Here is a 25,892-nt window from a genome sequence, read left to right as displayed (position 1 = left end):
GGTCATTTGTATAGGAACAATCGCTTTCTCTCTAATTCCACTAGGCATACTCTGGCCACTATATATCTTCTTCCTTCCTTACTATATGGTGCTCCTCTCCTAACCAACCTGTCCACCTCTACGAACTCCAAACTACAAAACTGCTACAATAAAATCTTTAAATTTGCCACCAGTTTCAAACATTCCACCCATCATTGCCTCACCCTTCAATCCTTGAATTGGCTAGAAATTTCTAACCACCTGGACTACCTGCAACTATCAACAACACATAGACTTATATTTCATCCCACAAAATGCCCTGCTCTAGCTGATATCCTTCCCCCTTATATTCCTAACAGAACACTTAGATCTGAGCACCAGAATCTAATTGCTATCTACAAACCTAAGTGCCCTGCTGGCCAGCTGCTCCTCTCTTATGCTCTAGGCAAAACATGGAATTCCCTTCCCTCCACACTAGGCACCACATCTAACTCTGCCAATTTCAAAAGCCAACATTTCAAACACTTGTCCACTAAATGGAAATGCACCTGCCTCCACCCTACTTAATCCTTGCTATCACTAAGCCCTAGGGGTCCTTTCCCCTGGTACACAGCTCTAAGTCTCCCACAGTCTCATACCTATAACCCTTTACAAGCTATCTTAACTCCTTTAGCTTCACTATCTTTAACCGACTTAACTTCCTAGAGCTATGCTCGCATGACTCAACCTGTAATTAATGTAAATATTGTCCATAATATTCTACTTTCTACTTAATTGTGTATGTAAAGCAAGCATAATCTGATTCCTCAATAGATGTATTTTAACTGACAATCACTCTCAACACTCATTTGCCCTTGAATCAAAAGTAACTGAATCACTCTTAACTTCTCTCTTAACAGATTCTGCCAACTATGCTTGTTGTAAATTTTTATTTGTGTTTCTCAATACAATGTTATCGTGTATACTCCTGCATTTTATTGTAATTGAACTTGTATAATGCTTTCTTGGAACTTTTCTCCCCTGGCCTCTACTGAAAATGGGTCATGTTGGCCCAGCGGACTTCCCCGGTAACCAAACTGGAAATAAAAAAGAAATAATAATAATATATATATATATATATATATATATATATATATATATATATATATATATATATATATATATATATATATACACACACACACACACACACACACACACACACACACACACACACACACAGCTTTACAAATAATGCAAAATGGTTGTAAACGATTATAAATAATTGTAAATAATGTGCAATATGTAAATAATGTAGATAATGTATTTAATAAAGGACCTTTAATCTTTTTGATAGGTGCCATGATACCTTTTGCATCCACCTGAGCTCCCATCAATTCAAGTAGATGGGACCTCAATTTAATGTCTCATCTGAAGGATGGCACATTCAGGAGCAGTGTCAGCAAATGATCAACCTGTTATGGAAATAGAACTCACAGCCTTCTGAACCAAAGACAGGCATGCTACCTGTTAAACATTTTTTCCTTATCTGTCTGCATGTTGTGCTGATGCAGATGTATTAATTTCCTTAGAAGAGAAGTATACAGAGAATCTACATTGATGACAATTCAGATTTAGCTCAGTAAAGGTGGTGGATATCTGCATTATTACATGAATGCATCCCCATCAAACTATCTTGATCATTTATTTTTTTCTTTGATGTTTGTTTGTCTATGCATTGATTAGGTTAGTCTGACATGGCCAATGAACTACTTTCAGGAGACGCATGAGTTGGTATTCATGCTGACTGTGTGGATACAGATTAGTCACTGGAGAATTTCACTTACTTTCACAAGGTGGTATCAAATGACCACCACTTGCATGACATGTATCAAGATAGATGAGAAAGGAGTAAATATCATAAGGAAATCAGAGACATAAGAAGTTAAAATGGAGGTAAATAGGCTATCGTTCAGTCTGTGTGGCAACATCCAGTGACCACACAGCTCAGCAAGGCGGTTTGCATAATGCAACCTTCTTGGACTTGATTAAGGAAGATACTCTAGCCTTTTGGATAGATACTGTTGAAAAACATGCTGAATCTAAGGAAGGAACGTATGAGCAAAATGTCACAGTTGATAGTACTTTGAATTTATCAAAAAGACTGCAACTGGAATTGCTTTAAGGTTAATGTTCTCAGTAATAGTGGCTTAATTTATCCAAGTTCATACAATCTCTCTCCCTATTAACAAAGGATTCCAAAATTCTAAAATGGCAAAGTACTATTATCACTGCTAAGGCTTAACAATAAAAGACAGATATGTTTAGGTACATTTTAAATCCCACCTGGAAATAATTTGCTGGATGGACAGGTATGTGTGCCAGAGGCTACCCCTTCTCATCCATGTGAAGCACATTTCCTCCTTAACCCAATTTAAGTGTAACAGTTGGATAGGGAACAGTAAAGTCATCCCTATTTTGTCACCTATGTCTCAAATGGGCACAGGCAGTCTGTAACCATTTCATTTCCCAGGCCCCTACTTACAATTATCTAGGGTACCTGAATTTGTCAGAGATTTGGGATGCATGGCTAGGCCTTTGTGGTCATTAGCCTACTGCACACTTATGAACCTTAAGTTCATAGAATCATAGAAGATTAATAGACTATTGACTCAGAGGTTGTTTAAACCAATGTAACACCGTAGACGTACTAGTCAGTACCCAAGGTTGCATATAATTATGACTGCCCATATCCAAGAGGGTTGTGGACACTATCCTCAAGAATATAAAATTAATGGAAATGGAACAATTGAATGCATGGAACATAAAAAGGTATACTTACAAACTTATAAACAGAAGCCTTGAAAATAGAGAATGATTTATTTTTCTTTTTTTTCTTAGCCTGTTTGTCTTGACAAAATTTGAGGAAGTTTATAAGGAATGAAGGTTGTTTCATTTTTTTCATACCATCGAGCAATACTGATACAGTTTGGAGAAAATAAACACGTTTTAAAGAGAAGGAAAAAGGAAGAAAAGATGTATTGGTGTATATAAGTCTTTGGATATTAAAAGGGAGAAGAGGGCTAGGTTATTTAAAGAGCATAAAATGTGAGGCCTTTCGACACAAATAAGACAGAATGATTGAAACTGTAGAAAATTATAAAAGAATAGATACACCAAAAGAGAGACACAAAACATCACAAAACAGAGAAAAATATGTCTAAAATATAAGACAAACTGAAAAGGCATTTGGACAACTTTCCTGCTTTAAATGTTGCCTTTGCAATTATTAAGACCAAATTAAATTCTTATTATCTTCTGAGAAAGTTTTAAACACTTAACAATTATGCTTTCAACACCTCATCTGATGACATATAAAGTTTTAAATCAACCACAAAAGGAAGATGTGAAGTCTTTACACTTGTTTTTTCTGGCAGCCAAATTGTAACTATGACCTGATTTGTTAAGTAGACAGCTTAATGGGTTAAGAGCAAGACAAATGAGCAGTGATAACAAAGAGTCAGACTGGAATATCCCCCTTTGAATTTTTATCCCTGGGATAATAACTTGTCTTTTATTATGGCTTAGCTGCAGAGTGGTTTGCCACTGTTTCATGGTCACTGTAATGTAATTGATCAATGTAGGGTGTATATTATACATCTGCAAGCACTCCTTTATCCATGAATGTGGGATGTTGTCAAATGCTTTTTTGTAATCTATCCATGCCATACTTAGGTTCTTCTCCTTTTTATAGTCCTCCATAATGACCTTATTTAACAACATATGATCCTTTGTTCCAAATTACTTTCTTTTGTTATTCTTTTGTTCTATTGTCTTGATTGAGTTTTCTTCTAAATATCTATATACTTTCTCATCATCAGTTAGTTTATACAGCATTGGAAAGCAAGTTATGATAGGATCTTATTCCTTTTATGCACTTGTTTGCTATGGAAGTGCAGCAGATACTAATATAGGCAAGAAGGCCTGCTACTAGAAGATCATATAGCAGCAAATGGAAAATGTTTGCTAGTTGATGTCAACAACATAACCAAGCACCCATTTAGGGCTAGTTGCTCTCCAGTTTTACAGTATCTGTGTGAAGTACTATCCTGTGTCAAACTTCATTTATTGGCCATTTCATCATGTCTGCTCATGGACCCTCCTCTTTCAAGGCAGTCTCATGACAAAATGCTCTTAAAAAGGGGTTTTGCATAAGAGGCCTCCAAGTAAACTGGTGCCACCTCCCTGGGATCTTTATCTTGTGTTAGATAAGCTAACACTTGCTTCATTTAAACCAGCTAATCTGGTCAATGTGAGGTTCTTTACATGGAAAACAGTTTTACTGTTTTCTCTAACCTCTGAAATAAGGGTATCTGAGTTGCAATCTCTTATGGTAAGTCACCCATACCTCGTTTTCCATAGGGACAGGGTTTCTTTAAGAACAAATCCTTCTTTTATACCTAAAGTGGTATTCGAGATTACTTTAAATCAAACTATCTCCCTGTTTTCTTTCCAGAACCTAAAAATGAGGGAGAAAGGATACTCCATGCCTTGGATGCCCATAGATAACTCAGATACTATCTTGGCAGAGATAAATCTTTCAGATTTTCAGATCAATTGTTCATTTCTTGTGAAATGAAGAAGAAGGCACAACCTGTGTTAAACATTGGTTGTCTAAAATGATTAGCTTTTGCTATACTTACCATGGCAAATCTATTTTAGGTAGGTCAAAGCCTATTTTACCAGGGCCTTGGCTTCATCTATGGCTTTTTGGAAAAAAGCTGGATTCTAAAAGTAATCTAGAAGCTGCTACTTGGTCCTCTGTTCATTCTTTTACAAAGCATTATATGCTTGATTTCTTTTCTAGGTCTAGATCAAGGTCTGCTAAGAACATTCAACAGGGGCTCTTGGACTCTTCTCCTTCCTCCTCCCAAATATAGATGACAATGGTAATCTACCCAGTAATCACTCAAACACCTACTGTTATGGTAAGTTTATCTTACACAACTGTACTTTGTTTCCTTATGGCAGTCTACAGAAAGTTCCAGAACATCTTCCTGTGACATATTCTCTTCCCTGCATCCTGTGTCATCTGTTGCTCTTTCCAATGGGAATTCACTAGCCTATGACTCCATAGCATTCACTTCATCATAGTTGCCACTGTTTACTCTTCCTTCCTTTGCCGTGCAACTCCAACTGAACTTTTGTGCTGATTTCCCCCTAAAGGCTCCAGAGTATCTTCATGTGGCAAGAGATCAGTTGCTTCCCTTTCCACATGTTTCTCCTCAATTTGGGGACTGACATGCTGTGATATTACCAGTGTAGTATTTTCTACACTAAATCTTTCAGATTGCAGGTAATCCATAACTTTAATTTCTATTTAGTCAACTTCTCTATTACTAATCCTCTTTTCTACTTTCCTATAGGTTCATAGGATGATACTAGGCTATTGGTCCTGAGGCCCTTATAAGCCTAGCCAAGAATTTCACCCATGTTCCCACAAAGTCAGTACCTGTTTTCCCTGTCCAGCAGGGACTCAGGTGGGATCACAGGGGTATATTTTTTGTTTCCCATCCAGTCGTCAACGTTCCTCTTAAAGAGAGCTAGTGAGGTACTCTGCTTGACATGGAGAGGAAGTCTATTCACAGATGGGGAAGTCCCATTGGGACACAAATCTGTGCCACCAACAAGTTCTGTCAATGTCACAGACCAGGTTGAGACCTTGCATGTGGGTTGCACAAGTGGAGTTTCACTTACAGATATGCAGCAACTCACTCAAGGTTGAGTCTCAGACTGCCTTGTATGCCAGACACAGGACATCTCTGACCAGTCTGTAAAAGACTAAGTAGAGGGACAGGGTATTTAGCCTATCTGTATAGGATAGGTGTTTGAGACCCTGGATTTTCCTGGTAAGGAACCTCTGTGGTCTCTCCAACTGCTGCATGTGCTTGGCAAGGTACATGCCAAAGGGGGCATTCTACTCGATAATGGGTCTCATAAGGGAGGAGTACAGGAATATTATGACCTCCTTGTTCCTGGATGAAATACCCTTATTTATGAGGTGGGCCATATAGAAAGCCTTCCGTACAATGGAAGCAACACGGTGGTCAAATGTCAGGTTGCTATCAAGCTGGGTGCCCAGCTCCCTCATGACTGATTGCATGCTTAGAACATTGTTAATAACATGATAATTAGTGGGCACACCATTTTTCCAAAGTTTGAGGCCATGCTTCTGACACCAGTCATTAGTTTGGTTAAGGCCCTCTTAGAGGATGTTCACATCACTAGGGGAATTTAAAACAGTGCCCAGCTTGTAATCATCTGCAAACTTAGTCATCCACAGGTCACTGGTTTTGGCTTGCACCTCAGAAAAGTATATCCCAAACAGTAGAGGCCCCAAGACCAATCCTTGTGGTACGCCACTTGTTACGAGTCTACTACTAGAGGTGGCTTCCCCTATTTTGACTGAGTGGGTTCTATCAGTGAGCCAGTTAGCTACCCATCTGGTAACATTTGGGTTGATGCCTAGCTGGGAGAGTTTATCTACTATGCTCGAGTGGGTAATAGTATCAAAGGCTTTTGCTAGGTCATGGTAGGTGGTGTGCACTGTCTTGCCCTCATCCATGGCTTTGGTGACTGTTTCGAAGAAGGTGACTACGTTTAACAGGCATGATCTCCCTCTGACAAAACCAAACTGTGTGGCATCAAGCATTTGGAGTTTGCCAATGTCCTTGTTTATAAGATCCATGATAATGCATTCCATGGACTTGCAGATCAGGCTAGCTAGGCTGATGGGCCTATAATTGTCTGGGTCAGTGGATGCTCCACCTTTGTGCAGAGGGATGACAGTGGCTATCCTCCATTCTGCTGGGATGAAGGTGGCGCACAGGGTTTGGTTGAATAGGGTGTCTAGTGGTGCTGAGAGCTCTTACCTGAGTTCATGTAGGACACAGCCAGGGATGTTGGTGGATCCCATGAAGGCTGTATTTTTTTACTTTGACAGCACAGTAATAAACTGCTCCCTGGTGATGAGCAGAGGAGGCAGGTGCTGGGGATGTCCTGGTTTACTGATGGTGGGTTCATTCCCTATTTTCTGAAATAGGTCAATGTCCACTCTGAAAATGTTCCAATTGTGTCTAATAATGGCACTTACATTATAAAAGCTGAGATTATAGGTTATAATAAAGGCTCTTTGAAACCTATTAGTATTATTATGAATGGGTTTATTAAGATTTTTATATAAGATGCAAAGTGTTTCTAACCTATAAATGCACATTATGTGTTCGTTGTGTTTTATAAAGAAGGGGATGCAATATTTTTTTTAAATTGGGAAAGGTAGTTTTTAACTATGGACATGTGACTGAGTTTAATGTATAAGAATTGTGTGATTTTGAAATGATGTTATTCTGAGGAAGTCAGAGTTACCACTGATGAAAGTGCTAAATCTTTGTACATTAATGTGCTCCTGAAAGGTTGCATCTGTCTTTTTTTGTTTTATTCTAAGTTTGGTGCTCATCAATAGTTTTATCAGATTATTGTCTGTTTGTTAATAATTATTTGTTCTACTGTGGAGCTTTTCACCCTAGGCCTCCACTGAAAAAGGGCTTTTGCTCAGTCAGACATTCTCGGTCAACAAATGTCAAATAAATAAGTAAATGTCAACAAACCAAGGAAATGTAGACACACTGTAAAAGAGATGAGATGCACGAAACTCCTCCACCCCTCGAGAACACCAAAATAAAACTTCAAGCTGCCAAAATGTAAAACTAACAAAATTTATTAGGTTTAAGCTTCTCCCATGCTTTTCGTCGGTTACAATACACCAACTTCCTCAGAAAACTCTTGCAGAACTTGGTACAGGTGCTGCACTCTGGGAGTAGGAATTTAGCAGCTATCTGATCACATGACCATGGTGCAGCTGGCTGTCAGACTGCATGGTGCAACTTGGGAATTAGGAAGAGAATCAGAGACTATTGTACCTACCAGAAGTAAACCCAAAACAAATCCAAAAAACAAACCACACTAGTGAACTCCTAATCATAACGGGGCATATAACAAAAGGAAAAAACTTGTGGCCAAAATCAGAAAGAAAAACTCTCATAATGAACAAGTTCACTAATTAAACTAAATGGGAAACTAAAATGACTAATTAAATCCAACAAGACCAATTACATGGTTAAGATAGCCTCTCAGGATAAAGATCTCCACAAGACCTTCTACAGCTATGTCAGAAACCTCAAAGATAACACACAACAATGTGCTGAACTGGTAGTAAATGGTACCACTTTCACAGAGCATAGTGACGTAGCAAACCTGCTGGCTGACAAATTCAGCTCAACCCCCCCCCCCCACTATCCCACCACCCATCACCCTCTGTGAAATCCCTACTTGCATAACCTCCTAACAATTAGCAAATAGCAGGTTATGGCTGTGCTTGTTAAGACCAAAAACACAGCCTCAATGGGGCCTGATAATATTCTGAGATGCCCCTTAAATTGTTGGAAACATGACCAATCAGGATTATTTAAGTCACTCTTCAACTATAGCCTCAAAACAGGCTTTGTAGCCTGAGAATGAAGGACAACAATGGTTATCCCACTTCACAAGTGTGGATCAACTGACCATGCAAACCACAGACCTATTAGTCTGACTAGTCTAATATGCAAAACCATGGGATGAGTTATCATGGAAATGATCAACAAAGAGAAAGGCAACCTTCAGACACTAGACCCAACACAGTTTGGCTTTGTCAAGAGAAGGTCATGCCTGCTAAACCTGATGGACATCTTTGAGAAAGTCATCAATGCAGGGGATGCTGGAAAAACAGTGCATACCACCTACCTTCACCTGGCTAAATTGTTTGATACAATACCCCCACTTGGGTATAGTTGACAAACTCACGAAACTGGGCATATTCCCCTACATAACTCACTTGATTGTCACCTGGCTCACAGACAGGACCTAGGAAGTCAGGATTGTTGATACGACCTCCACTAAGAGATCAGTCACTCGGGTATGTCAAGGCTCCTTGCTGGTACCACTTTTATTTGACATCTGCTTCTCAGAGGTAAAGGCTAATGTCAAAGGCATTTGTCTCACCAAATTTGCAGATGACTGCAAATTGGGACCACTTATTGATTCATTTTACAAAGGGGTTTAGCACAGACAAATGATTGGTGCCAAAGTCATGAACTAAAATTCAATGCCAAGAAATGCATTTTAGTACCTTTGGGAAAACTGCTACCCAAGCTAATTACTCCATCTGCAAACCACCCCTAAAAATTGACCCGGTAGTTAGGGATCTGAAAACATATGTAGACAGTAATCTGGCCTTTGATCAACATGTGGCCAAGGTAGAAAAAAAAAATCATTGTATGACTCCCAACTTATAAGTAAGTTATCTGGCCCATCAGAGTATAATGTTCTCTTTGGCATGTACCTGATGAAACATATGCAACAGCTCAAATGTCCACAAAGGCTCCCTACCAGTAGAATTCAGGGTATAAGCACATCGCCCTATACAGATCACCTTGATACCCTATCTCTATACTCTGTATCCTACAGGTTACTGAGAGGTGATCTTTGCCTGGCATGTAAGGCATCCTCTGGTCTAGCTCTGATGGACCTTTTGCACATCTGCAAAATGAACAGCATCAGAACCACTAGGTCCAAGAATTTAAATTTTGCTTGTGACATAAATAAGACATGCTGGTGAGACAGATATATGTCTCAGAGGATCTCCATGCTGTGAAACAGGCTCCCAATCCATGCAAAGCAGAGTCCTTAACCTTATTTAAACGTAACCTCGATAGATGGGAATGGGAAATTCACCCCTGGTGGTCATTAGCCTAGTGTATAACTTTGAACCTTTTTCACAATGTGTGTGAGTTGTGGTGATATATTCTGCATCATCATTTAAGCATCTGTCATGACTATTACAGTAAAGAGTTCATAAAATGGATACTGCATGGGGCATACCTCTCCACTGTTCACATATTTGAAGGATGTCCAAATATTAAAGTCATAATATTGTTGTGTTCTTCACACAATTTACGTTTTTCAAGCAAATCATTGAGGACTGAAGTCACTACATAATAACAAACATCAATGTGTCAGACATCATAGCCTTCATAAAATGCATGCTAATGCTAAATCCTTTATTATAGCAACTTCCTAAGTGTATAGGGAGCTTCCTAAGTGTATAGGGGCAATAACTGTTCTCTGTCCCTATATCTGAGCATTTTGTCCACCCATTACATTTAGCTTTGTTCCGATGTCTTGCACTTAGAGGTGGAAATATGTGAGAAGGTGTGGGATAGTGGCATAGTAAATAAAGGGATAGGCAAGATACTTCTGTTGGAATAATGTATCTGTGCAGTACTTCATAAGTGAAAATATTATTAGAAAGAAAACCTTTAGTAATGTATGTCATACTGCTGTATTCAAACACCTGCCAGACTGAATCAATGTTGTCTAGACCAGAGAATTATCTGATCACACCACAAAGCAAATTATCGTTCAGATAATAGAATTCACACATTTGATGAAACAATGGGAAAAGTATGAAGCAAGGGGCTATCTATGAATCAGACTTCATAACAGTAATGAGAACCGAAAACATCACATATGCTGTACATTATGTACGTTAAACATATAAGAATAACCGTGTCCTCACAGTGCCAACTGTATTGCTTTATGATGTACAGCAGGGATAATCATAATACTTTGAGTAGCACCATATAATCAATTTTTGCTATATGGTGGGGTGTGAATTACCATCACATAGCATTGTTGGGCAATACCTGGTGTCATGCAAATGCTGAGGACAAAAATAGAGAGTCTGCTTTACAGGCCATTTTTTAGCCACGTGTATTTTGTGTGAATCTTTATTTTTTTACCAGAAGATGTTGACAGGACACTGGTGAAAACAGAGAGCAAGTGGAGGGTAAGATACTTGGGAAAAATAAAGGAATACACAGGATGATGGTGGGACAGGACTACATCTGTCCCCTTTTTTTCAAAATGTTGCAGTGCATTTCAAGCAATAATTTTAGGAATTTGGATTGCCACCACAACAAGGATGTGTGACAGTAACTTAATAACAACTGGACCAAATCAAGTGTGTCATATGCAGACACAGGTGATGTGGAGAGTTATGTATGCACCATACATTTTTTTGTGGGATAGGTGTCCTTTTCATTTATTTATTTATTTGTTTATTTGTGTGTTTATTTGAGAGAGGAATATTGGAGAAGGTATTTAGGAATATGATGGATAGTTAGGTAGTGTAGGTTAGGTAGCAGGTCTAGATATACAAGACATGCAAGAAGAGACAGGGATGGTGATGGAAAAATTAGTTGGGGGATGTCATGATGGAGGATATGTATTGGACTTCAGCGGTGCATCCTTGTCATGCACAAGTACAGTGAGAAACTTGCCCCTACTCTCTGAACTATCTTTACTGCTGCCTGTCTCAGATACACTGGATAGTACTGGATAGAGCATCAGTTTCACTATTCAATGCAGGAATTTTTCCTGACATGCCAATTTGGCACCAGGGCCCTCCCACATTATCTCAAATGAAACACTGGGCTGTCTGCTGTAGAATATCTGCTGGGGAGGATCAGTATTATCTAGGCTGTAGAATCAATACATCTTTAGATAATAGCCAACATGGCCATGGTCTTACCCGATCCCACTCGCTTAGTGTAACTAATTTCACTACTTCATCTGTGAGGGAGGTTTCCACACCCAAATGTGGTCAGCCAAATATTCATGGTCATTGACATAATCATAATCAGAGTTCATCCTGCACACACATTCAGATAGTACCCAGACGTCTAGCCTGGGTAAATGAACTAGCAGTGCAACTCCTGGCACAGGTAAGTCATGTGCCTGGGGGAGGAAATGACGAAGTCGATTCTGTATCATTTGCAACTCACACCTGGCCAAGATGCCAGGATGTAGTGCTAGCACAACTGCTGAGATTATGTTCCTGCAGATCCATGCACAGTTCACTTCATTTAACCCATGACACATCACTCACACACAAAATTCTTCAAAATTAACTTCATTATAATTTTCATTATTCTTGCATAAGTGCTGTGAGCCTCATCTCTCACTCACAGACACACACACACACACACACACACACACACACACACACACACACACACACACACATGCACACACTTTTTTGTGTCACGCGTGGCCTTAGGGTGTACATCCACACCCAGTGTAAGTGATGATAACCGTGCCCTGTCTTTTTCACAGTTTTCTGACCGAAGATTTCATATGTTTTATGCACAAGGTGGACAGTTAATTGCTTACTTAGTCAAATGCCTGTTTTCAACAAGATTTATACTGAATTTCAGTTTGTTTTAGTCTGCATTAGTTCAACAGTAGTTGTACAACTCATATTTTTAGTAGTAGCAATAGCAGCAGTAGTACTAATATTATCAGTAACAGTAGCAGTAGTTGCTGTAGTAGTAGTGGTGTAATAGTAGCAGCAGTAGCAGTAATATTAGCAGTAGTAGTTGTAGTAGTAGTGGTATAGTAGCAGCAGTAGTAGTAATATTAGTAGTACCAGTAGCAATAGCAGTGTAGTAGTAACGGTTTAGTAGTAGTAGTGTAGTAGTAGCAGTAGTAGTAGTAATATTAGCAGTAGCAGTAGTAGTAGTTGTTGTGGTAGTAGTGGTGTAGTAGCAGCAGTAGTAGTAATATTAGTAGTACCAGTAGCAGTAGTTGTTGTAGTAGTCGTGATGTAGTAATAGCAGCAGTAGTAGTAACATTAGCAGTAACAGTAGCAGTATTTGTAGTAGTAGAAGCAGTAGTAATATTAGGAGTACCAGCAGCAGTAGCAGTAATTGTTGTAGTAGTAGTAGTAGTAGTAGTGTAGTAGTAGCAGTAGTAGTAGTAACATTAGAAGTAGCAGTAGCAGTACTTGAAGTAGTAGTGATGTAGTAGTAGCAGCAGTAGCAGTAGCAGTGCTAGAGGTACAGTATGCTTGCTCAGCCTCTTATGCAGATAATGCTGAGATTGCTCTTATTCCTGCTAGGGTTTCTGACTTCAGTTACTATGTCTGATGTGCAGTAATGAGCAGACTGAGCATGCTTTAGGACAGTAACTTATCCTTTCTAATGCTGGATTGCAGCTCCTCATTTGTGTTTTAACTACTTATCTTTTCATTTGTAGTTGTGGGATTCTATAATTATGCTTGATCATCTACCTGTGAGGATGATGGTGACATTGGCCTACCCTCTTTCGGTTCATATGTTCACAGGTCTCTACTAGGCTAACATCAACAAGGGCCTTTTTAAGGCTAGTCATGTGGGTGCCGACATGTAGGTCATGAGACTTTTCCCCACAAGCTTCTACACCAAAACAAAAAGGCCACAGTACCACTTCACTGTAGAGTGGTGTGGCTGAAAAGCACAAATGCTACGGTGTTGTATGCTGATGAGTAACCTGAAATATGCAATGATCCCTATTCTACTGCAGCTGTCTCTACTTTTAGAATACAGCTGGTAGTGTTCTTTTGGGATTGTCACATTTTCCAGTTTACTCATCGGTGTACAACAGCATAGCATTTCTGCTTTTCAGCCACACCGCTTTACGATGAAGTGGTGCTGTGGCCTTTTGGTTTCAGTGTAGTAGCTCGCAGAGAAAAGTCTCCTGACCTACACACGGGCACCCCTAGTCATGCATCCCAAATCTTTGACAAGTTCTGTTACCCTTGGTAAGTGTAAGCAGGAGCTTTGTAGATGAAACATTTGCAAGCAGGGGCCAAGGAAATGGACCATTTACAGGTTGCCAGTGTTCATTAGAGACATAGATGCTAAACTGGGGATGAAGTTCCTGTTCCCCTTTCAACTGGCCAAGTTACATTTGAATTGGGTTAGGAAGGAACTCTGCTTCACATGGATTGGGAGCCTGTCCCAGAGAAGGGGTGGTCTCTGAGATACATATCTGTCTCTCCAGCAGGTCCTATTTATATCACAGGCTTGGTTTAATATTTTAGAATGGATAATTATGCTGCTGTATGTTTTGCAGATATGCAGGAGGTCCATCAGGGTGGGTTCTGACAACAACTTGTATGCCAGACATAGATCTCAGACTGCAAGGACATAGCTTTGTGGTGGTCTGCATATGATATATTGCATAGTCCCTGTATTCTATTAGTGAGGAACCTCTGTGGATGTTCCAGTTATTGAATGTGCTTAGTTAGGCTCATACCAAAGGAGGCATTGTACTCAATGATATTTCTGATGAATGCTGAATATAGTGAAACAATGACCCCTTGGACTTAGATGCCATACCTTTGTTTATACGTTGGGCAGCATAGAATGATTTCCTCACTACTGTAGACACATGATGGTCAAAGACTATATTACTATCTTTGTGTGTCCTCAAGTCCCTGACTACTGGGTCGACCCTTTGAGATGTGTCAATAATATAATAGGTACCAGAGGTGGGTGACTTCCCAAAGGATACTATGCATTTCCTGGCATTTAGTTTTAGTGACACAAGTTATTTTTTTGTGTCAGCCCTTCCTGGAGAACATCAGTGTCAGTGGGGGATTTTATGACTGCTCCTAATTTGCAATCATCAGCTAAATTAGTTAGCCAGAGGCACTTGACATTGGCATTGACTTCTGAGAAGTAAATTCCAAAAAGGAGTGGTCAATGGACGAATCCCTGAGGGAGCCAGCTTGTGATTGGCCACTTTGTAGAGGTAGACTCCCCAATTCTAACTTCCTGGGTCCTGTCTGTGAACCAGCTGGCTATCCATTGGGTGACAGAAGAGTTTATACCTAACCTCCGGAGTTTGTCAATAATCCCTACGTGGGGTATTGTATCAAATGCCTTGGCCAGATCAAGGTAGGCAGTGTGAGAAATTTTGTCCTCAACCATTTTTTGGTGACCTTCTCAATGAAGTCTACCAGTTTTAGTAGGCTTGACCTGCCCTTGATGAAAACAAATTGTATTGGGTCCAGGGTTTTCCAGTTTACTATGTCATTACTGATCATTTCCATGATCATTTTTTCAAATGAAACTAGTGAGAGTTATGGGTCTGTAGTTTCCAGGATCTGTAGAGGACCCACCTTTGTGAAAGGGGATGACAGCTGCTGGTCTCCATTTATGAGGTACAAAGTCTATTTGGTGGCTACAGTTAAAATTATTTATTTATTTATTTTATTTTACATTTGTTTACTGGGAAAGTCTGACTGAACACAGTTCCTTTATCAGCAGAGGCCTGGGGGAGAAAAGCTCCACATTACAAACTACAGATATACAATCATATAGCATATATCACAGATAGGGGTCTATATCAGTTAATCGAACATCCTATTTAGTGAACACATATTAGTCGAACACTAATAAGTGAAAACACTAAATATCGAACTTTTGTTTCAGCTAAACCTTTCCCTGTGAAAACAACCAGTCAAATCATCTGGGATTTGTCCTTTTCTCCACTGTAGCACGATCTTGGAGATGGTATATTTTGCTAGTGGGGTATGGGGGGCGTAACCCCCACTACAATAAGTTTTCTTTGCTGATGTTTTTCTGTGGTTCGCTGGGTTGGCCAACTGGTTTTTAACCTAGCAAAACATTTTGATGAAACGAACATTCGATATTTAGTGTTTTCACTTATTAACGTTTAACTAATAAGCGTTCGCTAAATAGGACATTCAATTAACTGATATGGACCCCACAAGTCATTCATAACAAACAGTATAGTTCATACAGAGTTTCCACATAGTCAGATTATTACGTATATTAACATTGTTTATATAAAATCATTAGCAAAAGAAAGGGTGATGTATGCTGTGATTAAAATTCATACATTGGATCCTTCAATTGTACACATTTAATTTCAAGATATCGCACTAAGTGTACATTTTCCTGTCAAAAGGGAGAATTTTTGACCAGTAATGGTAAGAGAAATAATAGTTGGAATATGTAGGTACTGTGCAGATAATCATATAGTTAGGGCATTAGGATAGGGAAAATAGAGGAGTTGAGTGGAAAAAATGGTAAAAGTAACTAGGGCTGTTGAAATAGAAGACTGGGAGGAGGTAAGTTGAAGAAATTAGTAAAAAAATAAACTGGGCTGGTGCATGAGCATATATTTGTGTTCAATAAGTGGTATTTAAGTATTTTTTTAAACTGCAAGGAGTTAGTTGTTGACCGTTTATCTGATGGCAGTGTTCCAGACTTTTGCTGTGTAAGTTGAATATAGGGAATCTCCAGCAGAGTTGTTGGCTTTTTGTAATATTTAATAAGTAGCAGTTCTAGATGGCCAGGGAGGTCATGTTTAAATGCTGCTTAGATTGCATCCCAAGATATTGTTTGGGCCAGTCGATGCAGTGTTCCTGGCCTTAGAGATAGCACTGAGGACCTTGTTTCTCTAGTGATAGTGGGGGGTGTATCTGATAGCATTTCCTGAAGGGAGGTTGAAGAAGAAAGAGAAGGGTAAAGTTAGAGCTGAATTTGTCTGCCAGTAGTTTGTTATATTTTTTGGCTCAGTAGGTGGCTCCATTAACAATGAGCTCTGCACAGAATTGTGTATTGACTTTGACATTGAGGAGATTGCTAAAGAATGCCTTGTGGTTTTCCTTCACCTTGGAGGCCAAACTTACCTCAAATTTAACTTTGGTAGACTTTAATTGTCCTCTGAGTTGTTTAGTTTGATGAGAGTGGTTTAATCCTGCTGGGTGATATGCTTCCTAATTTTTGCCATGATTTTCTTTTTTCTGTTATGAAGCCTATTTATGTTGCAATGTTACCAGTGTGGCTTGTTTTTTGAGTCAGTTCTTTACTTCTCCCCGGTGGATACATCTACAGCTGTAAGCAATTAACATGCTTGTCAAGGCTTTCTCTGAACAGTTCCACAAAGGCAGCAGAGTTCTTAGGGTTTGGGTATCACTTCATAGTAGGAAGTTAACCTTAGGGGTAGCTCCTGAATATTCTGGGGTTAACTGGGGTTATGTGTTTTATTTTTACTTCAAAGGAGGCCATATTATGGATTGACCTTCCAATAGAAGACACTGCAGTAGGGGTATGCAGTACTCTCCCATATTAGTGAAGATGATATCCAATATATTAACGCCCCTATCAAGAATCTCTGTGCCTACATGTTTGGTGTCATATCTGATTACCAGTTAATAGTAGGGTAATTAAAGTCACCCCTGGATATTATTGTATTGGGTTGGATGGTGAGTGTTTCCAGTAAGCTTAAATACGTGCTGTGGGTTTCCTGGTTCATAGAGTGGGACCTATAGCTTGCAAGGAAGTGGTATGGGATTTTGCCTATGGCGATGTGAACGTGAAGAAGCTCAAGTGCATCAAACTTTCTGCCCAGCCTTGAGGTATATTTATTTCTGATGTAAATCAAGATACCTTTACATTTAGTCCCTGTCTATGTAGTAGCTGTTCTAATTGTGTGTAAGGGATTATAGTCATGTATGCTGGGGTGCTCCCTGTAGCATTAAACCATGCCTCAGTGACTGTACAGACATCAGCATTCTCTAGGGTGAGGATTCTTGTAGGGAGTGGAGTTTCTTGTTTAGACTCCTAGCATTGAGCAGTAACACATTAAGATTTTCTTGGTTTGGATTTGCTACATTGGAAGTACATTTTCAGTTTGGTATTGCCTAAAATAGGTGCTACTAGGGAGGACAGTGTTTTAGCTAATAACTGAAAGCTTAGAGGTGAGATGTGCAGATCATTCCTGGCAAAGCAGCATGGTGGTGACCATCTCCGTTGAAGATTACAAATACTGCACCCACTTAAAATGATACCAGAAACTAAGACAAAAATTAAAGTCAGTTGTCTTTTGTTCGTATTGTGGCATCATACTTGGAGAAGGTAAAATGCTGCTCAATGCTCGGCTCATACCAACCTGGGGCAAATATTCCAACAGCTTCAAGATTCCTTTCTTCATATAGTCTAGGAAGGTACATCTCAGGTCATTTACACCAAAAGACTATGAGTGAGCCATAATGGTACCTGTGCTCCAATGAATTGAGTGTATGCGTAATGTGGTGGATCCTGGCCCCTGATAAGAAATTAACTGTGACTTTCTTATACTCAGCCTGGTGAGAAGGACATAACTCTGTCTCACAATGGTGTCTCCACTGTGCATAATGTTGGATTGTGTCATGGCTTGCCTTACGGACTTAAATGGAGAGGCTCCATGAGATGTGGGTGTATCTGTTGATGAGGGTGTTGTTTTGAAAGAGTATAGCCAAGGCTGCTGAAGGTACTTGTTTTGTGTAGTCCATCTAGGACATCTTTCTGGTTTAAGAAGGTTACATTTAAGTGTCTCAGCATATGTGGGTCTATATGTCTACTTTGAATTGTGTGTGATATGTGCTGCATGTGTACTACTGACAACCTTATTGACATTAGGAATACTTATATTTGAGAGCTTTGCCTCCAGTGACATTGTGTAAATACATCTCTCACAAAACATATCAGTTTGTTTGAGAATTAACTGGTTGTCAGTAAACATGAGACAATTTCTACATTGCTTCAGGAAGCCCATATCCACCAAGCTGGTAACGGAGATAGTGGGAAGGTTCATATCCATGGCAACAGACCCTTTTTTATTGATTAGATGGTTGTAGTGAAAATATAAAGTAATGTCAGGAGTATCTGGTTTGCAACTCTGTGGACAGTCACTGCAAATCAGTTTGACATGCGTCTGCTTTGGCTGGATCCATGGATTGTAAACATATGCAGGGAAAATTCATGTGATATTTTTAATAGATTCATAGTTGGGTTTTTTTTCCGTATATGTTGCATATATCACTCATACAGGTTACTGCTGACGTTCCTGTATAGCTGATCAGTACTTTGCTTTAACTGAAGTGTAGTACATATGCATAAGGGTAAGCATGTATCTCTTCATCACTCCCCTTTACTACTGCTGCTAACATTGTAGTCTGGGGTTACCTATGTCTGATGGTCTCAGTAGCCAGCCAGTACTGTTCCTGTGCTTAGCCTATTTTCTTGTTTATGTGGTGAGTGCATGTGTTGTTACTTCTTAGCCAGGGCTATAGCATATTGTTCATACATCTATTTGCCATGATCTTCCACAGCTGCGAGTTCCTTATCTGTCTCCTCATTTGATTCTGCCTTCCTTGCCTGTGGTGCTGGGAACTCTGGTACATGTCCTAGGTCTCTCAAGTGTATAGGGGCAATAACTGTTCATTAACCCTATTTTTGAGCCTTGGTCCACCTGCAGCTGTTCCCTGAGTATAAAGATATGCAAAATGGCACAGACAGACAGTATTTTGGTAGAGGCTGCAAGATCATATGGTTTGCATTGGGCTATGACACTTCAATATTCAGTACTGAAGATGGGGATATGTGACTTGACATACTTACCCAGGGGTTATGCAGTTTTAACTACCAGTGTCTGGCATGGTTTACAAATGTCAGACAGGCAAAAGAGAATCACATAACAGAATGTCTGACAGGCAAAAAGATGATTGGGTAACTCCCAGAGTCTATAAGTCCACACAGAAAGCAGCCAGTTTTATTTTTTGCACAAAACAAAATATTTCTTCTTACTGTGTGGATGTATGTCTCAGAACAGGAATATTCAGCAGGCGAGATATTTGTATATGAATATAGGGTTTTGGCAGCCGCCAAAGGTGCTGCAGAAAGTATAGACATTCACACTATGAGTATTAGTTGAATTGAGCTATTTGTTTTCATTTTTATGCCATTTGAATTCATTTTATATTGTGGTTATAGGGAAAATCCTGTTCCGAGACACATTCCAGATTTCTTTTCAGTCTTTTGTGCTACAGCTTTGATGTTCCTTCATTAGTAGCAAATGCACATGCATTTCAACAACTTTTTAATGCAAAGTCATTAAAATGTATTTCAGTGACATGTGAAACCACATCAAACTGAACAAAAATAGCACTGACACTCTTTGTGTGTCACGTGGTTAATGAGACGTCACTTATTATTGCGCTTATTACTGAAATATGCAGATATCCTTATATATGCTAGTATACAAGAAACCTAGCAAGTTATATCAGTTAGCAGAGCATCATGCCAAATGTCACATCACAGAAGACAAAACTGCCAATTGTAGTTTTAGGAGTCATTAGTTTTGCCTGTAAAGTAATTTTTAAATCCATGAGTCATTGACATATTAATACTTCAGAATGTTAGACTTGCAGAAGTGCATGACACAGTATTAAATGTCAAATCATGATGAACAAGCCCAGAATTTCTATGTTAGATATTTGTGCGTACTTGCTGAGATACTTCAAGTAGCTTGTCTTGTGCAAAAATAAAGAAATAAATGAATGAATAAATAAATCAAGAAATAAAGCTTGAGTGGCTTAGTTTAAAATAAAAATGGTGGTGACAACAGCAGTATTTCCAATTTGCATTGCTCATTTCCTACAAAAATGTCTTTGTACTTCGTCTTTGTACTTCTTCCCTTCATCTGTGGTTAGGGAAGTATTACTGTTTTTTAGCTGTTTGGCTACTATGCTTTGTTTGTGCCTGTAATGTATCAACAAGTACAAATATAGAGGAGGGAGGAAGATAGTATCCCTTCTTCCGCAGATGTGTAATGAAACCGTTAATCAGAGCTTAATCATTGTAACGGTACATCTACTGTTTTTTTTTCCCTCATTACTATTGCTATTTACAGGTAATATACTTAGATTTCTGTCATTAATCTCCTGTTGTTCCAGACACATTGCTGCCTCAAGGGATACTAGACTACATTACAACATTTACAGCATTTGCACTTCCAGTCAATATACATTGATATGCTGATACTGACATATAGGAAAAATTTACCAAACTCAAACCTCATGGGAAACTTTGCTGTTCTGTGTTTCTCATAGCAGAGATTTAAATTCTGTTATATGGTAAACTGCAAATTATGGTCACATATTCTTACACCCTCTTTTTGCAACAAGAATCTTTATTGAAATTTTTATAGAAGGGACAGTATCACATATATATATAGAAGCTACCAAAATTTTACTTCATTACCTTACTTATATGCAGATCTTTTAAAAAGCAGATGTATATATATATTCTTAGAAAAGATCTAGCATGTAGCTGAGAGAAGTTCCACTACAAAAGGTGGAAGCAGAGAGCAGAAATTAGATGTTCTGCATTCTGCAATACAGTGTTGAAGTAGCTCCTCCAAATTCAACATAAACTACTACATTATCCGCGGTGGTGGTGCTGCGGTAGCGTTGTCGCCTCACAGTAAGACGCTGACCTGTTCGACTCTCAGCTAGAGCGTCTTCTGCGTGGAGACATGCGTGAATGGGTGTACCTTCATTGAAGGTTGGGCATTAGGGCTGGCAACTCAGCATGTGAAGATCAACTGTCAATCATTAGCAGACCGGAGTTCCGCTGTGGCGACCCCTAACCGGGAAAAGCCGAAAGACACAACAACTACATTTCCTATATACCTAGCATGTAATACCTTACTACATTCAAATCATATGCAGGTTGAAATGCCTTTCATGTCACTGAATCTTCAGTATACAGTAGACAAACAGGTAATACAGCATTACAAAAACCATACTGTCATAGTGTATATGACATGTGAGGCTATGTTTCATTTCAGTCAATGTATGGATGGTCCGGGTAGGACAAGATGAAGAAGAATAGGTGAAAGAAATTAGAATATGAAATACTGTGTCAAATAAAGCTTAAAATTCTACATTTTCATATTAATGCATCAGATACTTTGAAATCAATAGAAGTTTTTGCATTAATAGAGCAGTACTCATTTTTGTCCATCTCTCTCACTTTCTCTCTGCCCGTCTATTTATTTACCTGTCCATTTATCTATCTGTCTATGTATATAGCTATCTAGCTATCTATCTACCCATCCATGGTAATATAGATATATACATGGGAGTAATTTGGTGTGTGTGTGTGTGTGTGTGTGTGTGTGTGTGCGCGCACGCTCGCATGTGTGTGTGTGTGTGTGTGTGCATATAGACAGACAAATACATAGGTAGTTGCAGAATAGATGACCAATCAAATGATATGTAGGCAGGCAAGGTTTTTGGCATATCCATACCACAAGTACATGAAATATTCCGTTATATCCAAAGCACTACTCAGCAAAAAAAAGTCTGGTTATGTACTGAATAGTGCAAGAAACAAGATTTCCATGACTATATTTAAGCATTTTTTTGAAACATTAGATATTCTTTATACAAAAATTATAAGCTATGGGTAGCAATCATCCAGGACACTGCGTGGTTTCTGGCCAGTAGGTGAATATCTTGCAACCTTTGATGTGTGGTAATATTTTTGCAACAGTATGTTAACCCCTGTGTATTATTTTACTTAAAGTGTGATTTTTTTCATTTGACATGCAGTCATTTTTTGGGGGTGGTGTGGGGATTTTATATGTGTGTTGAACATATTTTACATATCACTGTTAGCCATTCTGATCTCCTTGATTCCTGACTCTAAACAAGGGTGGATAGATATATAAATAGATGGGCACATAGATAAGATCAGCACATGGATGGGTTAGTACAGTGTTTAGCATTGCTTCTTCACAGCACTTGAACCCTGTCTTCATTTCTTGGTCAGGGTACCTTCAATGTTTTCATCTTACCCCCATGATTATTTTAGTTTCTACTTTGCCATATTTTTTGTGCTTACTAGTCACTCAGAAAGATTACACTAAGTGGACATGTAGTCTAAACTTTGTGGTAACCTTTATGAATCCCTGTCAATATTTAAAGCTGCAAGAACATCAACAGGAAAACTAAAATTAGGAGGAAGAAGATGTGAATTATACCTTTGTTGTTTGTTCACTCAGAATGGTGTATACTTAGAGTATATAAAACAACTGTAGATCGATTGATAAAGATATGTATGTAGGTTTCTGTATATCTATCTATCTATATATGCAGCTATATATCTATATCTATATCTATATATATATATATATATATATATATATAGAGAGAGAGAGAGAGAGGCACACACACACACACACACACACACACACACACACACACACACACACACACACACACACACACACATATATATATATATGTATACATATGTGTGTGTGTGTGTGTCTCTCTCTCTCTCTCTCTATATATATATATATATATATATATGGATTCACTTTATATCCTCAAAATACTGAAATATCGGAATTCAGTATTTCAAAGCTACAAAGTCGAATTTTTGAAACCATGAAAACTCAGAACCGTGAAATTCAAAATCTTGCACACCGGAGATTTTGAATTTTGCACTTCTACTGCACACACACACACACACACACACACACACACACACACACACACACACACACACACACACACACACACCATCCTCCCCACACGCAAGCACAAGCTCTCTATTACATAAAAGCAGGGGGCCAAGCCACCCTGCACCTCCCATGTGGGGGGGCTGTACCCCCCCCACTTAAATATTCTCACTTTGAGGTTGCAGTACACACAAACACACACAAAACACCACCATACAAGCTACATTCTCCTCACACATGCACATCACAGCAACAAAACACACTGACACACACCACAGCCCCTACCCAAAACCCTTAACACACACACACACATTTACCTGAATCCATAACAACGGCAAAACCTCAGAAGTGTGAAATTCAAAACGCTGGTCGGTATTCAAGGTTTTGAATTTCGCTCTTCTGAGCTTTCCCTGTTCTCAGGATTCCACATTATGGGCTCAAAATACTGAAAAAGTCCAGTTAATAGGATGGAAACACGAGTGTGGTAAAGGCGTTCATGCTATTGTCGTTTGTGGCAAATTTACAATAAAGTTTTTGGCTATCTTATTCTCTCTCCTAGCACTTTGCTCTCTTTTTTGGTTTATTTCAGTATTTCGAGCTTCTAAAGTGAATCCATATATATATATATATATATATATATATATATATATATATATAGAGAGAGAGAGAGAGAGAGAAACATATATAAATCTATAGCAATTGATGTATAGCAATTGATTTTTAAGCACCTAAATGTAGACCAAAAATATTTAATGGTCAATATATCAACAGTTAAAAATATCTAAACACAAAATATCAACACATATCAACAAATAACAACACAAAATATCAACAAAAATCTCAACTATATTTCAAAACAATGTTTTTGCAGGGTGGCAAGCCCCAGAAAGCCTCATGCTGGGGGTGGCAGGTAGAAGTGATAATTATGCTTGCAACCTATTTAGTCACTACCTTATCAAGTTTCCAATTTGATTGAGCTATATCTGTATTTATACACATTCCAAATATTCTTGAAGGACCTGTGGTATTGACTTACTTCACCCTTCAATGAAGTATAATAAACAGAATATTTAGACGTTACAAACTCAACTATAGAAGGTTTCTAGTCACTTATTTCCCACAATTAATTTTCTTAATGTGGTTACTTCATGATATTACCTAACAGTGCATCCTGGTCACAGTTTTGCTGCAATGTCTTATTGTCACTCTGATTTCCATGTTTGGCCTCCTTTCATATCTGCAATTGCATTGGATATGGTTCCTAGAAAAAAACACCCTTAAAAAGTAAGCTTGTGATTCTTTGTTAAAGGTGACGAAGATGAACTCCCAGACAGACACGAACATTACAGGCTTACTGCAATGGTAAATCTGGGCTAGATGTTCTATTTTCAGCAACACACCTTCCCTAATTCCCCTTTCTAGCCCTTGTGGGACTGGGTAGTCTGTTTGATTAGGCTTGAATTACATTACATGCTTCTATTTCTTGTTCTTGCTCTTCCTTAGCATGGGATTGCAGACACTAAAGAATAGATATTACACACATGGTGTTATGGATAAAATGGGAGGGACCTTGTATGCTGTGAAAACTTTAGATACTGAGACAAGTCCTTCTGGTCTTAAACCTGTAGGGGAAAGTAGAAATAACAATAATATATATCATTATGGTGCATTAATTTAAACACCATTTTTATCCCAACCTGTCTTATAATTACAATGACTTTGTCATATAATGACAGTTTTTTTGAATTATAAGTGCACTAGTCTGCAAACTACCTTCATTAATGATATACATAATTGTAAACATTTTGTTTTAATAATCAAGGCTATGGGTTCCTTTAAGGATTTTTTTTTTCCTTTTAACTGTATAACGCCTTTCAGTGGAGGTAAAAATTAGGCTAGAAAAAGGGACAATGAATATGCTTAACTTTAAGTTTAGGACCCACAGAGGCACATAGTATGCCTTCTTTTGTTTTGTTTTGTTTTTTATCTTTATTTTGCATTACAAATGTTTAATAACAGTAACAAAAAAGATTACCTAAAAGAGACTGACATACTGTAAGAATAAAAATACAATGGGAAGTAAAGTCAATAACATATGCATAAAATAATATAAACTATATACACAAATGTTATATAAACAATAAAACACCAGAAGCCCAAAAAGATGAGATTAAGCCATATTTGAAAAGAAGACAAGAAGAAAAAAAGTATTTTTGAGAAAGACAATAAATATTATAAAAAGTAAGAAAATACATGATTTATAAGTTTGGAATTCTAGGAATTTATGTTAGAGATTTGAATTATAAGGATAAAGTGAAACAGTTTATTTCAGTAATTGTCATAATAGAAATGTTTAGAGGGGTTGTTATGAATACTGTATGTGTCAAAATATAAAAAATAAATGTGGTGGATGGTGTGCCCAAGATTCAAAAACCAGTAAACAAAATAAAAAGCACTCCAGGAGGAACAAACCAAAGAGTACGAACCACAGTTTATTAACCAAGAAAATAATAAAATCAGAACACTTAACGCTTCACTGCATTTTCATCTTACACAGAAACTTCATCAGATTTGAGCATACCATGCTACCAGACCATATTTAAATAGTTGAACTACCCAAATAAATCAAT

The sequence above is a fragment of the Protopterus annectens genome, chromosome 5.part0, assembly GCF_019279795.1.
Source record: "Protopterus annectens isolate FY-2018-M chromosome 5.part0, PAN1.0, whole genome shotgun sequence".
In the NCBI taxonomy this organism is placed as follows: Eukaryota; Metazoa; Chordata; order Ceratodontiformes; family Protopteridae; genus Protopterus; species Protopterus annectens.
This window is presented reverse-complemented; position numbering follows the sequence as displayed.